Raw genomic sequence first — 12,660 nt, 5'->3', positions numbered from 1 at the left:
TATGAGCGAGGAAGAAAGGCAGACAGGATCAGAAAAATCCCAAGGAGAGAAGCTAAAGGAAATGACCACACACGCCCCCTAGTTTCTATTGTCTTGGGCAGACCTACCCTGGAGCTGCCACCCCCAACTTGGGTTGCATTTAATTGGGCTCCTCTAAAGACCAGTAAATCATCACTATAATGGCTTTCCGAGCTCTTCTGATTGAGAATTTTTTTTTTTTAATTCCAGATACAGTACTTTGGAGATTAACTACGAAAAGTTTTACAAGACGGTGAAGGTAATGAATCATGAATTCTGTAAGGGTAAACCCAACACGCTGAGACCAAGTACAGCTGTCTTATATTTGCTCTGTGTGCATTTTGCTACCCGTAATTTTGTCATCAATTTTCATCTTTTGTTTAAACATATTTGTCTTTTGGACAAGATAGGTCATATTTCATAGGTTTGATGAATTTTCTCCTTGGTCCAGTTTTACAGAATTTGCACTTAATTAATTGCCCAACCTTTAATTCGACAGACTGTTTTTAATGGCTATGTAGTTTCAAAAGCATATACACAGTGGAATTTCGAAAAAGTAATTGTTTTTGTGTCACTTCCAAAGAAAGTCACAATTATTAAAATGTGTAAATAATTTGTCAAATGCGCAATGGGCAATAATTAGGAAGATATCAAATAAACCTTTAATGGATATTTTTAATTTGGTGTTCAGCAGGACTATTTTAAATAATGCAACAAAATATGTCATTTCTCGCCTCAGGACTATAGAAACCAAATCCCAATGTGAAAATGCACCTTTCAATTGCAGAGACTGGGTCATAATAGAGGTGACACTCACAAAAGATTTTCTAGGTCTTAGCAGAGCCGTAAATAGGGAGCCCCCCCCCCAACCCGGCAGACAGGACAGAATCCAAAAATCTGCCTATCAAAAGCATCATTCAAGCCACAAGGCTCGGTAAAAAGCAGGCAGGAAAAGAAGAGACAAAGGTCAGCTGTCGATTCTTTATAAACGCGACGGTGCTGTCAGTCTGCAGAGAACTGCCATGTTTCCCTAGCAACTTTGTGTGCGCAGATGCACTTAGCACTTTTTTTCCCCTTGTTATTTTCAGACCGTCTTTTTGTACCATGGACTATTTCGAATGTATTCTTTCAGTTACACAGGCCTTTTTATTAAGAGGATTAGAGCCTGACATTTTTTTGGAAAGGAAGTTCACTGAATTTGGGGCCATAAAAACCAGAGTTCAGTCTTTAGTCAGATTGCAGATAAAAAGCAGGAGGGAAAAAGGCTGGGTTGGAGAAAATGCATTAGCCCAAGTGAAAGCTGAAAGGATCCAGTTTCTAGAAATTGGAATCCGAGAGCCCATGACATTCCTGAACGGTATTGTGTCATCTCTTTGAAAGAAAAGTTAAGCAACGCTTCCGAGTGGACTCCACCCTGTCTTTTATGTTCCCCCTTCGATTCTGTGATTGTTCCAGAGCTCAGAGTCAAGATTTAATTTTGATTCATCTGTTCCTGCTTGTCTATTAGTGGCAGGGAAAGGACATTTACCAAGCTCTGCTGTTTCATTAATTCATCCACACATGGATTGGACACTTGCGCATCACCAGGCTCTGTGCTGTGCATTCTGCAGGGGTCTGCAAACTTTCTGTCAAGTGCTAGCTAGTAAATACCTTAGGATCTGCAGGCAGGTCATACAACCTTTGTCGCAACTAAGCTCTGCTCCTGTGGCTGCAGCGGCCACAGACAGTCCATGAAAGACTGGGCGTGACAGTGTGCCAATAAAGTTTTCCATATGGACACCAAAACTTGAATTTCACATAATTTCCATACGTCACTGAATATCATTCTTTTGATTTTTTTAACCATTTTAAAAAAATCTTAAAAGCTTGTTTTCTACGTTTGTGAGTCTGTTTCTGTATTGTAAATACGCTCATTTGTATTATTTTTTAGATTCTACGTGTAAGTAACATAACCCTTGTTTTTCTCTTATTTCAGTCAGTGTAATAATCTCTAGGTCCGTCCATGTTGCTGCAAATGGAGATATTTCATCCCTTTTAGTTACCAAGGGAAAAGGGAGGAGGAAGGGACAAAGCAGCAATATTGGATTAACAGATTTATACTGCTATGTATAAAACAGGTAAACAAAAAGGATTCACTGAATAGTGTAGGGCACTCATATAATATCTGTAATAACCTATAATGGAAAAGAATCTGAATATATATATATGTGTAACTGAAACTAACACAATATTGTAAATCCATTCTAACTAAACAAAAAAAAAGAAAGGAAAAAGGAGGGGGGAATAACAAAAAATCACAAAAGAAAAAAAGGAAAAAGCACTGCTGGATTTGTCCCGCGGGCCAGGTTTCCTGACGCCTAGTATAGAGGCAGGGGCTTTGCTGTCAGGACACTGACAATACGAAGGGACGCAGGAAAGGCGTAAAAGCATGAAGCAAGACGACACCAGGCTCATTTAAGTGAGGTGAAGGGAATGAAAAAGGCTGCTAAAAGCTTCCCAGGCAGCGCTGCCAATGCAGGCGACCTAAGAGACGCTGGTTCAGTCCCTGGGTGGGGACGACCCCCTGGAGGAGGGCATGGCAACCCACTCCAGGATTCTGGCCTGGTGGGCGACAGTCCACAGGGTCGCACAGAGCCAGACACAGCTGAAAGCACAGAACGCAACGCAACGAGTGACCCAGAGGGGTTTAGACGGAGCTGTCAGCAGAGGCCTCTCTGAAACCCAAGGACAAGCCTCATTTAACCATGGTACAGTCTCCCCCTCGGCATCTCTGACTGCGTCACTAATTCTGTAAGTCAGCGGCACTTATGCTAATTAGTCATTCCTAGAGTTACCCTGAAAGCATCAGAAAACAAAGCAATTGACTCACCGACCCTGTTATCAAAATTGTAGAAGATAAGCATATGCTAGTAAGAATAAGCACACCTATTAATATTACAACTTTCCAGGTGCTGCGCTGGGAACACCTAATCCCCAGTCGCTAGGAAATAGGAGTTTTTAATGGGCAGCACTGTGGTTCAAAGCAAGGTATCTTGTTTTGTTTTTTTAATTGAAAATAGTGCCATAACCTTAGGTCATTTCTCCTCTCATTTCAATACTTGTAGAGTCTAAATAATGGTACTCTCTCAATTTAGAAACTTGAGTTGACTGGGCCTCTTTTATTTACATCCTACTGAACTAACGTTAATGTTATTTTTCACAGCTGCTAATATATTTTTTTCAAGAGAAAATTACTTCATGAAGGTTCTCTTGGGGAAAACAATCATAAAGGGACTCATGACTTAATTTGTCTTTTTGGGGACAGGCCAAAGGTGAACAATATTCCTGCTCTTCTCACAATTTGCTAGCTTATTTCAAACCCAATGCCAAATGACTTGATAGTACTTACTTCCCTCAAATAGTTTTGTAGTGGGCTTTCCAACAGTTGTGAAACCGGAAGCTGGGCACAGGTTGGTTATTAGATGGAATTTAACTCAAGATGTCAAGCCTGGAATAGCCTTTAGCAGTGCTGGAGCTTTAAGGGCTATTTTGTCCATTGGTTGGTTGTGTCACAGGCAAAGTCCATTAACAATTCCTGGGAAATAAAAGTAGAATCTGGGTAATAATATCTAGCTTTTTCTCTTTCCTCTATGTCTAGTCTGTTTAGTCTGATACACTGGCTCACAGGGTACCCCGTGCACCTGGCCCTTCAGACCAGAGTTTGCTCAAATTCAGCTCCGTTGAGTTGGTGATGCCATCTAACCATTTCATTCTCAGACGCCCTAATATACCGGGGCCTTATCAGACTATGCCAACCAGTTTGTATTCCCCCATCCTCCCCATAAAAGAAGCCAGTGGGAAACACCAGATGGTCCAGAACCTCAGGGCAGTCAGCGAAACCACCAAGGATATACATCCCAAAGTCCCCAATCTCTATACCCTGCCGGCCACTCTGCTGTCCACCAGGATCCAGGTATTCTGTATTTTTAGATTTAAAAGATGTCCTCTTATGTATTTCATTAACCCCAGCATCACAAGAATTTTTGCTTTTGAGTGACAAGACCCAAACACAAAACAGAAAGAGCAATCCCGCTGGACTGTCCAACCCGAGTGCTCAAACAGTCCCCCACTGTCTTTGAGAAACTTTAGCTAAAGACCTAAAAGGTCTACATCTCCAGGAGGGAAACTTCTTCCCATACGCAGACAACATTCTGACCACCAGCCCTCCCAGGAGGCCTGTGACAGACACACTGTCCACCCTGGGCCACCTGGTCGGTAAGAGGGTACGGTGTCCAAGAAAAAGGGTCAAACAGCACCAGCTAGAACCCCGATGGCTCAGCAGTAAAGAACCTCCCCGCGATGCAGGAGACACAGCACACGTGGGTCCAGTCCCTGCGTCAGGAAGATGCCCTCGAGGAGGAAATAGCAACCACTCCAGTATTCTTGCCTGAGAAATCCTATTCTTGCCTGGGGGGCTACAGTTCATGGGGTCACAAAGAGCTGGACACAGCTGAGCAAGCACACGCACGCCTCACAAACTGGGGTAACCCACTCTGGGCCTCATCCTCACAGGTCAGAGAAGGCCATCCGAGAAAAGGAAAGAAGCCGTTTGCAGCCTAGAGCCTCCTGAAACTAGAAGACAATTTAGAGGTTTACAAGGGATGGCCAGGTTTTGCCACTTCTGGATTCACTAACTCTGGTCTAACGCCTAGGCTTCTACGTGAAAAGCTGAAAGGAAAGGAGAACGATCCTTTTGAGTAGAATTCAGAATGCCGAAGGGCCCTATCAAGTATTGAAAAAGCAGTTACTTCAGATCCCTGCCCTGGCCCTTTCAAATTTAGATAAACCCTTTGACCTTTACGTTTAAGAGAGGAAGAGAATCTCAAAAACTGGGACCCCCTACTCAGGTGGTTGCTTATTTCCCATAGATAAACCCTTTGACCTTTACGTTTAAGAGAGGAAGAGAATCTCAAAAACTGGGACCCCCTACTCAGGTGGTTGCTTATTTCCCAAAACAATTAGGTCGAGCTGTAGGGGATGGCCTCCGTGCCGCTGCTGGTGGGGCTTGTGCTCAGTCGCTAAGTCCTATCGACTCTTTGTGACCCCAAGGACTATAGCCCACCAGGACTGTCCATGGGATTTCCCAGGCAAGCATACTGGAGTGAGTTGCCATTTCCTTCTCCAGGTGATCTTCCTGACCCAGGAACCAAACCCAGGTCTCCTGTGTCTCCTGCACTAGCAGGCAGATTCTTTACCACTGGGCCACCTGGGAAGTCTGCAGCAACTACTACAACCCTGCTAATGGAGGCTGAAAAGTTAGCAGCTTGGTCAGTCAATCAGTGTATGGACCCCAAGCCAGGTTCAGGCTTTAGTCCATTCTAAGGGAATAGGATAGCTATGCTCAGATTCAAGTTCAGGCTATGCTTCTAGACAACACAATGGATACCATAAAAATTTGTCATATGGTAAATCCTGCCACCCTGATACCCACAGGGCCCCTAGAGCATGACTGTATAGAAACCATATACACAATCTGTTCCAGTCACCCCAACCTAGGAAGTGAGCCTCTTCCAACCACCAAAGAGGAGAGTTCACAGACAGGAGCAGTTTTATGAAAGAGGAAAAAACACTGGCTGGATACGCAGTGACCTCCCAGACCCAAGTTAGAGAAGCAAGAAGCCTGCCCCCAGGGACTTCTACCCAAGCAATGGATCTGACAGTCTTCACCTGAGCCTTAGAGTACATGCTAGTGAAGATCTTACATGTTTACACCGATTTTCATTATGTGTATGCCATCCTGCACACACAGGGGCTACTTGGAAGGAAAGACTTAGGCTTGCTACAGAGACCAAACGGGCAAACCATGGCCTAGGCATACTGAAGCTCTTAGAAGCAGTACAATCTCCAAAAAGGGTGGCAGTGACTCGTCGTGGGGTCACCAAAAGGAGAGCACAGAGGCGACAGAGAGACAAGGCAGACGGAATCGCCAAAAGGGTGGTCTCAGAACAAGCAACTCAGCACCACCCCCACACCAAGAAGGCCAGAGCCATTCAAGTATTCCCCAATTAAAACAAAAGAATTAAAGAAAGCCTGAAAACAGGGCTTCAACAGACACCCAAAAGACCATGGGCAGCTAGTTCATGAACACAGATGATACTTCTTTCCCCAAACTGCAGATTGTCAAATCATCATGGATGCTCATCAAGGAATTCACTGCGGGAGGAAAGCCGCAGTGGCGAGTAACTCCTGGCATGAAAAGGATAAGCAATCCAATAGCTAAGACATGCCCCATCTGACAATGAACAGCCCCAACACCAGACCCACCAGACCCTTCCATATTAGGGTCATTCAGACCATTCAGACCAGAGGGACACATCCTGAAGAAGGCTGGCAGACTGGGTTCACCATTCTGCCAATAGTACTGGGCAGCATCTCTAGGTGCCAGCAGACACATATTCTGGGTGGACAAAAGCGTTCCCTGCTAGAACTGAAATGGCAGCTGTGCCTGAGGCCTTACTAAAAGCCCCAGGTTCGGGCTCCCAGGATCCATACAAAGCAATAGTGGTCCAGAGTTACCAGGTGATGAAGCAGATAAGTGCTCCAGGCATAAAATGAACCTTGTACTCAGCCTGGAGACCGCAATTTTCAGGAAAAGTAGGGCGATCCAATCAGACCTTGAAACCGGCCTTAGACAAGCTATGTCAGGAAACTCAAGAAAACTGGATTATTAAGTTGCTTTCAATTGCCCTGCTCCATGTAACATTAGCTCCAAGGGATAAGGTAAAGTGAAGTGCATTTGAACTCATGGATGGTAAACCCATTCCCAAAGCCCAAAGAGATACCTTAGCCCCCTGATAGGGAACAACTCCAGTCTGCCCCCCACGTAGGAGGAACCAGGAACGCGCTCACGGAATACAGTGACCCGGCCCTGCACCCTCTCCAGCCAGGAGACCCGGTGCACCTAAAGCCCTGGAAAATCAGCCCCTCCCAAGGCCAGCCCCCTCCTAAGAGAATGGACCCCACTCAGTGACCCTAACCACCCACACCCTGAAGTCATAGGGGGGCACCTGTTGGGGACATCACACTTGAATGAAGGGTCCCAAGCCCCAGCTTCCGCAGAGATGACCTGGGGCAATGATCCAGGCTCACGTGAGGTGAACCTCCCTCTGACCTAAAGCTTCCTCTGAAAAACAACACAAGTGTGACCTGGGGGTCCTCAGGCCCGGGGGTTGGCGTGGGGGGAGCTTTAACATCAGGGCACACTCATTGAGACGCCTGCACTTTCAGGAAAAATTTGACATGTGATCGTTATTCTCTTGCTAACATTTGGGCCGCTTTCTTAACTTTTCCGGGATCCTTTGTCTCCAAAAGGCTGGACACATTGGGGAGACATTCATCTCAGGGAAATGAACAGTCAGGGCTGAAACCTGGTGACAACCAAACAGACCTAAAGGCCGCTGAGGAGAAGCTCCACTCCTCCACAGGCCGCTGCCAGCCCCACACTCAGCAGGAGGCACTTACAGAGCGGGCCCTGCACCCCTCTGTGCCACTCAATACCCCTCAGTTCCCTTCAGCCCCTCAAGAATGAGGAACAAGACTAAAGAGAGATCTGTCACCAGCAAAGCCCATTAACAATAAAAATAGAAGCTGGATAATAAAGTCTAACCTCTTTTTTTTTCCTTTGTGCTTCACCTGGTGTCACCGGCTCACAGGCTGCGGTGTGCAGGCGCCTCACTCCGGCCGCTCAGACCAGAGTTCCTGGTTCAAAATGGCCGCCGCCACACGTCAGCAGAAGTGCTGCACACGGCACCAAACCAAGATGGCGGCAGGGCCGTGTGCCGAGACGGCTGGGTGCGGAGACAGCCGGCGCTGGATGTGGAACCCCAGCTGCACAGCCCTGCCAGCCCTGCCAGCCCTGCCAGCCTCCACCCCCTGCCCAGCCTGCAAATAAGACCCTATAAAGCCCCACCCACAGTCTATGAGTGAGTGGGCAGCTGGCACCTCTTCATTCTTTGATGAAAGAACAAAGCTTTCCTTTGCTTCTTCATTAAGAAGACCCATAAAACTGGGTCTTATTCTATTGACTCAAGCAACACAGGGCAGAAGGACCCTTGTTGGGAATCAACGCCGAGGGTTGATAACAGCTGATTTTAATTTAGCAACTGTCTTGTATCTCTCTGTTCACTGAATCCAGGGTAGGAAAGGCCAGAGCAGGGAAGCTGGAAGAAAACTCAAAGAGCCTAGGAACTGCAGACACGTTCCTTCTCTCCAGGCTGGCACAGCAGCCATAGCAGCAGCAGACACGCTGTATGCTCTCCTCTCGTGGTTGACCCAGAGGACGCAGCCATACCGCAGCCTCAGGGACTTTTCAGGTGGAACTTATATAAGTTTACAGAACAAAAGTGGCCCGTGGCCAAGCAGGGCCATCATGAGACGCATGCGCACTGCTATAAGTGATCTCAGCTGTTACATAACCATGTATTTACAAAATATGGAGTGCGAACATGAGGCCATGGGGCCAGGGAACCTGAACACCAGCATCTTGGCCAATTTTCTCTTTCCCTATGGCAACTATTGTCATTCTTGTAAAGAGCTTCGATGCCCTTTACACAGTACTTCCTTTTTCTAATTCTGTGCCTTTTCCAAAATCACTCCTACCTGTGTGTGTGCACACACACATTTCTGTGCATCCCTCCAATTTCTTTCAACAATCTATATCCATGAGCTGTTTTCAGACCTTGATCTAAATTTTCCTCCTTTGTAAAGTATTCCACTACTCTTAGTAGAAGCTGAAAGAATTCTAAGGAAGACCTGCTTCCTCAACCCAGCACTTCACTGAAGGTATAACTTCAGCTGAGTTACTCCATTTCCCTGCCTATAAAACAGATTCCTGACCTCTGTTCCCTCCATCTCACACAGCTGTTGTTAGAATCAAATGAAATGACTTAAGAAAAAACAATGGGAAAACCATAAAATTATAAAATGCTCATGGGTCTTATCGTTATTCTCCCCTATTGAAGTGCCATCAACCCTTGGGGCTTCATTACAAATGAGACCATGTTATTTTATGCTTGTTGACACGTTGCCTGTAACCAAGTTCAAAGTCCAACTGTGGCTTCCCAGGAACACAGAATTAAGTTCTCATTTCTTCTGTGTGCTTAGCATAACTTTGTGCACACAGGAGGCTCCAAAATGTGACTCTTGACTGGAAGGCTAATCATTTCCAAAGGCCTTTCTCACTGGCTAATGCTGTGGTTCCCTATTCGTCACCCTTGAAAGAGGATGGTGTCCCCAGATTCATGCTTAGAGGTAGGGTTCCCATGGTATATTCCTCTGAACCCAAGTTTCAGAAACGTGCAAAATAAGATTCTGTGGTTAAACCATCAGGTAGTGGGAGGCTTCCTGAACCCCTTTTTCAAAGGCAGAAAGATTGAGAGTATGATTAAGAACGCCAGAATTTCTGCTGAAAGGTAGACATCTTTGTTCACCCTGGGGTCTCACAAATCCATCTGAAGAGAGATGCCTTCTTTCCATTAGCAACCCTTTGCACCACTGCTAAACAAGTGCCCCTCCAAAGTCACTTTGGGAAATATTCTACAAACTACAGGTCATAAAATCAATTTAATGGACTGGAGCAGGGACTGCAAACTACAGCCCATGGGCCAGATCCATCTCACTGTCTGTTTTTGTAGGAACTACAAGCTAAGAATTGTCTTTGTATTTTTAAAGAGTTGAAAAAAATCAAAAGAAGAGATTTTTGTGATTAAAAAAAATCGCATGGAATTCAAATTTCAATGCCCATAAGCAGAGTGTTTTTGGAACGCAGCCATGCCCATTCATTTATGCATTGTCTTTGCTGCCTTCACATCACAATGGCAGAGTTGAGTAGTTTTGAGTCAGCCTTCAAAGCCCAAAATATTCATTATCTGGCCTTTTACAGACCCCTGAGCTAGACCAACACTTTTTGAAAATGAACTAGAAAAGAAGAGAAAAATACGAGAGTACATCACGTGTGAGAAGAATAACTAGTGTTTCACAGAACATTTGCATCAACAAAATGCATGTATATTATATATGTGTGCACAGCCTGCAGCACAATAATTGTATTCGTTCCTGTGAATAACTGGCAAAAAAAAAGTGATTCCAAAGGCAAGTTAGAACATACCTTTATCTTGTGCTTACAACTCAAAGAGGTCTACAGTACTTAACATAGTCAAATAATAAGCAAAAAGGAAAAGAAAGAAGACTGATTAACAAATTCAGGTACCAACTATACCTGTCTCCTGAGAAACCTGTACGCAGGTCAGGAAGCAACAGTCAGAACTGGACATGGGACAACAGACTGATTCCGCATTGGGAAAGGAGTACGTCAAGGCTGTATATTGTCACCCTGTTTATTTAACTTCTGTGCAGAGTACATCATGAGAAACACCGGGCTGGAGGAAGCACAAGCTGGAATCAAGATTGCCAGGAGAAATATCAATAACCTCAGATACGCAGATGACACCAGCCTTATGGCAGAAAGTGAAGAGGAACTAAAGAGCCTCTTGATGAAAGTGAAAGAAAAGAGTGAAAAAGTTGGCTTAACATTCAACATTCAGAAAACTAAGATCTGGTCCCATCACTTCATGGCGAATAGAAGTGGAAACCATGGAAAGAGTAAGAGACTTTATTTTTCTGGGCTCCAAAATCACTGCAGATGGTGACTGCAGCCATGAAATTAAAAGACGCTTACTCCTTGGAAGGAAAGTTATGACCAACCTAAATAGCATATTCAAAAGCAGAGACTTTACTTTGCCAACAAAAGTCCGTCTAGTCAAGGCTATGGTTTTTCCTGTGGTCATGTATGGATGTGACAGTTGGACTGTGAAGAAGGCTGAGCCCCAAAGAACTGATGCTTTTGAACTGTGGTGTTGGAGAAGGCTCTTGAGAGTCGCTTCGACTGCAAGGAGATCCAACCAGTCTATCCTAAAGGATATCAGTCCTGAATATTCATTGGAAGGACTGATGCTGAAGCTGAAGCTCCAATACTTTGGCCACCTGATTCGAAGAACTGACTCATTGGAAAAGATCCTGATGCTGGGAAAGATTGAAGGCGGGAGGAGAAGGGGACAACAGAGGATGAGATGGTTGGATGGCATCACTGACTCAATGAACATGAGTTTGAGTAAGCTCCAGGAGCTGGTGATGGACAGGGAGGCCTGGCTGCTGCAGCCCACGGGGTCACAAACAGTCGGACACGACTGACGACTGAACTGACTGACTGACCAACTATGTTGGGCTTCCCAGGTGGTACTAGTGGTAAAGAATCTGCCTGCCAATGCAGGAGACGTAAGAGACACAGGTTTGATCCCTGGGTTGGGAGGATCCCCTGGAGGAGGGCATGGCAACCCACTCCAATATTCTTGTCTAGAGAACCTCATGGACGGAGGAACCTGGTGGACTATAGTCCGTAGAGTCGCAAAGAGTCGGATATAACTGAAGTGACTTAGCACACACACACCAACTATGTCCACATAAAGCATCTCATTGAAGGTTCTTTTCCAATGAGGAAAAGACGAAATTCACCAAAAAGACAGTATCAGTGATCCAGAGAATATGCTCCCTTGTACTTAGAAGTTTTATCAAAGGTTACTTACACCAAATCAAGCAGTGTAAAATATTACTGTTGGTTTAACCTTAAGAGGGCTTTGTTCCAAAAATAACTTTACATTCAGTCATCCAACACATGGTCATCAAATCCATAAAGATTTGGAGTAAAGAGATATGAGTAGACTGAGTAAAACTATAATAACTAGAAAATAAATCAGCAATTTTATAATTATATAACATATAATAATAATAAAATAATTATAATAACTAGAAAAAAATAATTATAATAACTAGAAAATAATAATTCAGAGAAGGCAATGGCACCCCACTACAGTACTCTTGCTTGGGAAATCCCATGGACGGAGGAGCCTGGTAGGCTGCAGTCCATGGGGTCGCGAAGAGTCGTACACAACTGCGCGACTTCACTTCCACTTTTCACTTTCATGCATTGGAGAAGGAAATGGCAACCCACTCCAGTGTTCTTGCCTGGAGAATCCCAGGGACGGGGGAGCCTGGTGGGCTGCCGTCTATGGGGTCGCACAGAGTCGGACACGACTGAAGTGACTTAGCAGCAACACCAGCAGAAAATAATTATTATACCTAAAATAATAAAATTTACTTAACACCCATTACCAAGACTTGTGCTAAAGCTCATTCATTTCACTCAGTCCTCAAAACAATCCTATTCTGTGGGGATAATTAACACCTTCATTCTCCAAGTGAAGATACTAAGGCACAGCGAGGCTGAATGACTTGCCTAAGGTCACCCAGAGTTAAAAATCGGACACGGGATTTGAATCCAGGCAGCAGGATCCCCAAACATGCCCTTTTGACCATTTCATGATATGTCTTACCATTTATCTGTCTCTGCTAAAAAAAAGAAAAAAACTGAATCAGTTGAGTGACTAAGCTATGGAAATAGGTTTTATTATGAAAACTGTTTTATGGAGATGATGCTACAACGATCAAAATAATAACCACCACCCAATAACACATGTACAACCTGGTATTGCCAGGAATGCAGCTGTAGTGTTATTGAATTGTCCTCAAACTTGAATTATAGAGGCACAG

The 12,660-nt window shown here is 44.7% G+C and overlaps 1 long non-coding RNA gene across 1 annotated transcript in view; it reads right to left on the bottom strand.

The window, feature by feature from the left end:
- The window catches only part of LOC133259912 (uncharacterized), a 349,591-nt gene extending 345,975 nt beyond the window's left edge, over positions 1 to 3,616 (bottom strand). The window contains exon 1 of the long non-coding RNA XR_009740581.1: positions 3,407 to 3,616. This is a non-coding gene — a long non-coding RNA (uncharacterized LOC133259912). The remainder of the gene's footprint in view (positions 1 to 3,406) is intronic.
- Between the last annotated feature and the right edge of the window lie 9,044 nt (positions 3,617 to 12,660).

Source organism: Bos javanicus, chromosome 13, assembly GCF_032452875.1.
Source record: "Bos javanicus breed banteng chromosome 13, ARS-OSU_banteng_1.0, whole genome shotgun sequence".
Classification (NCBI taxonomy): domain Eukaryota; kingdom Metazoa; phylum Chordata; class Mammalia; order Artiodactyla; family Bovidae; genus Bos; species Bos javanicus.
Note: the sequence above shows the minus strand (reverse complement) of the source record. Positions and strands in the feature narration are given on the sequence as shown.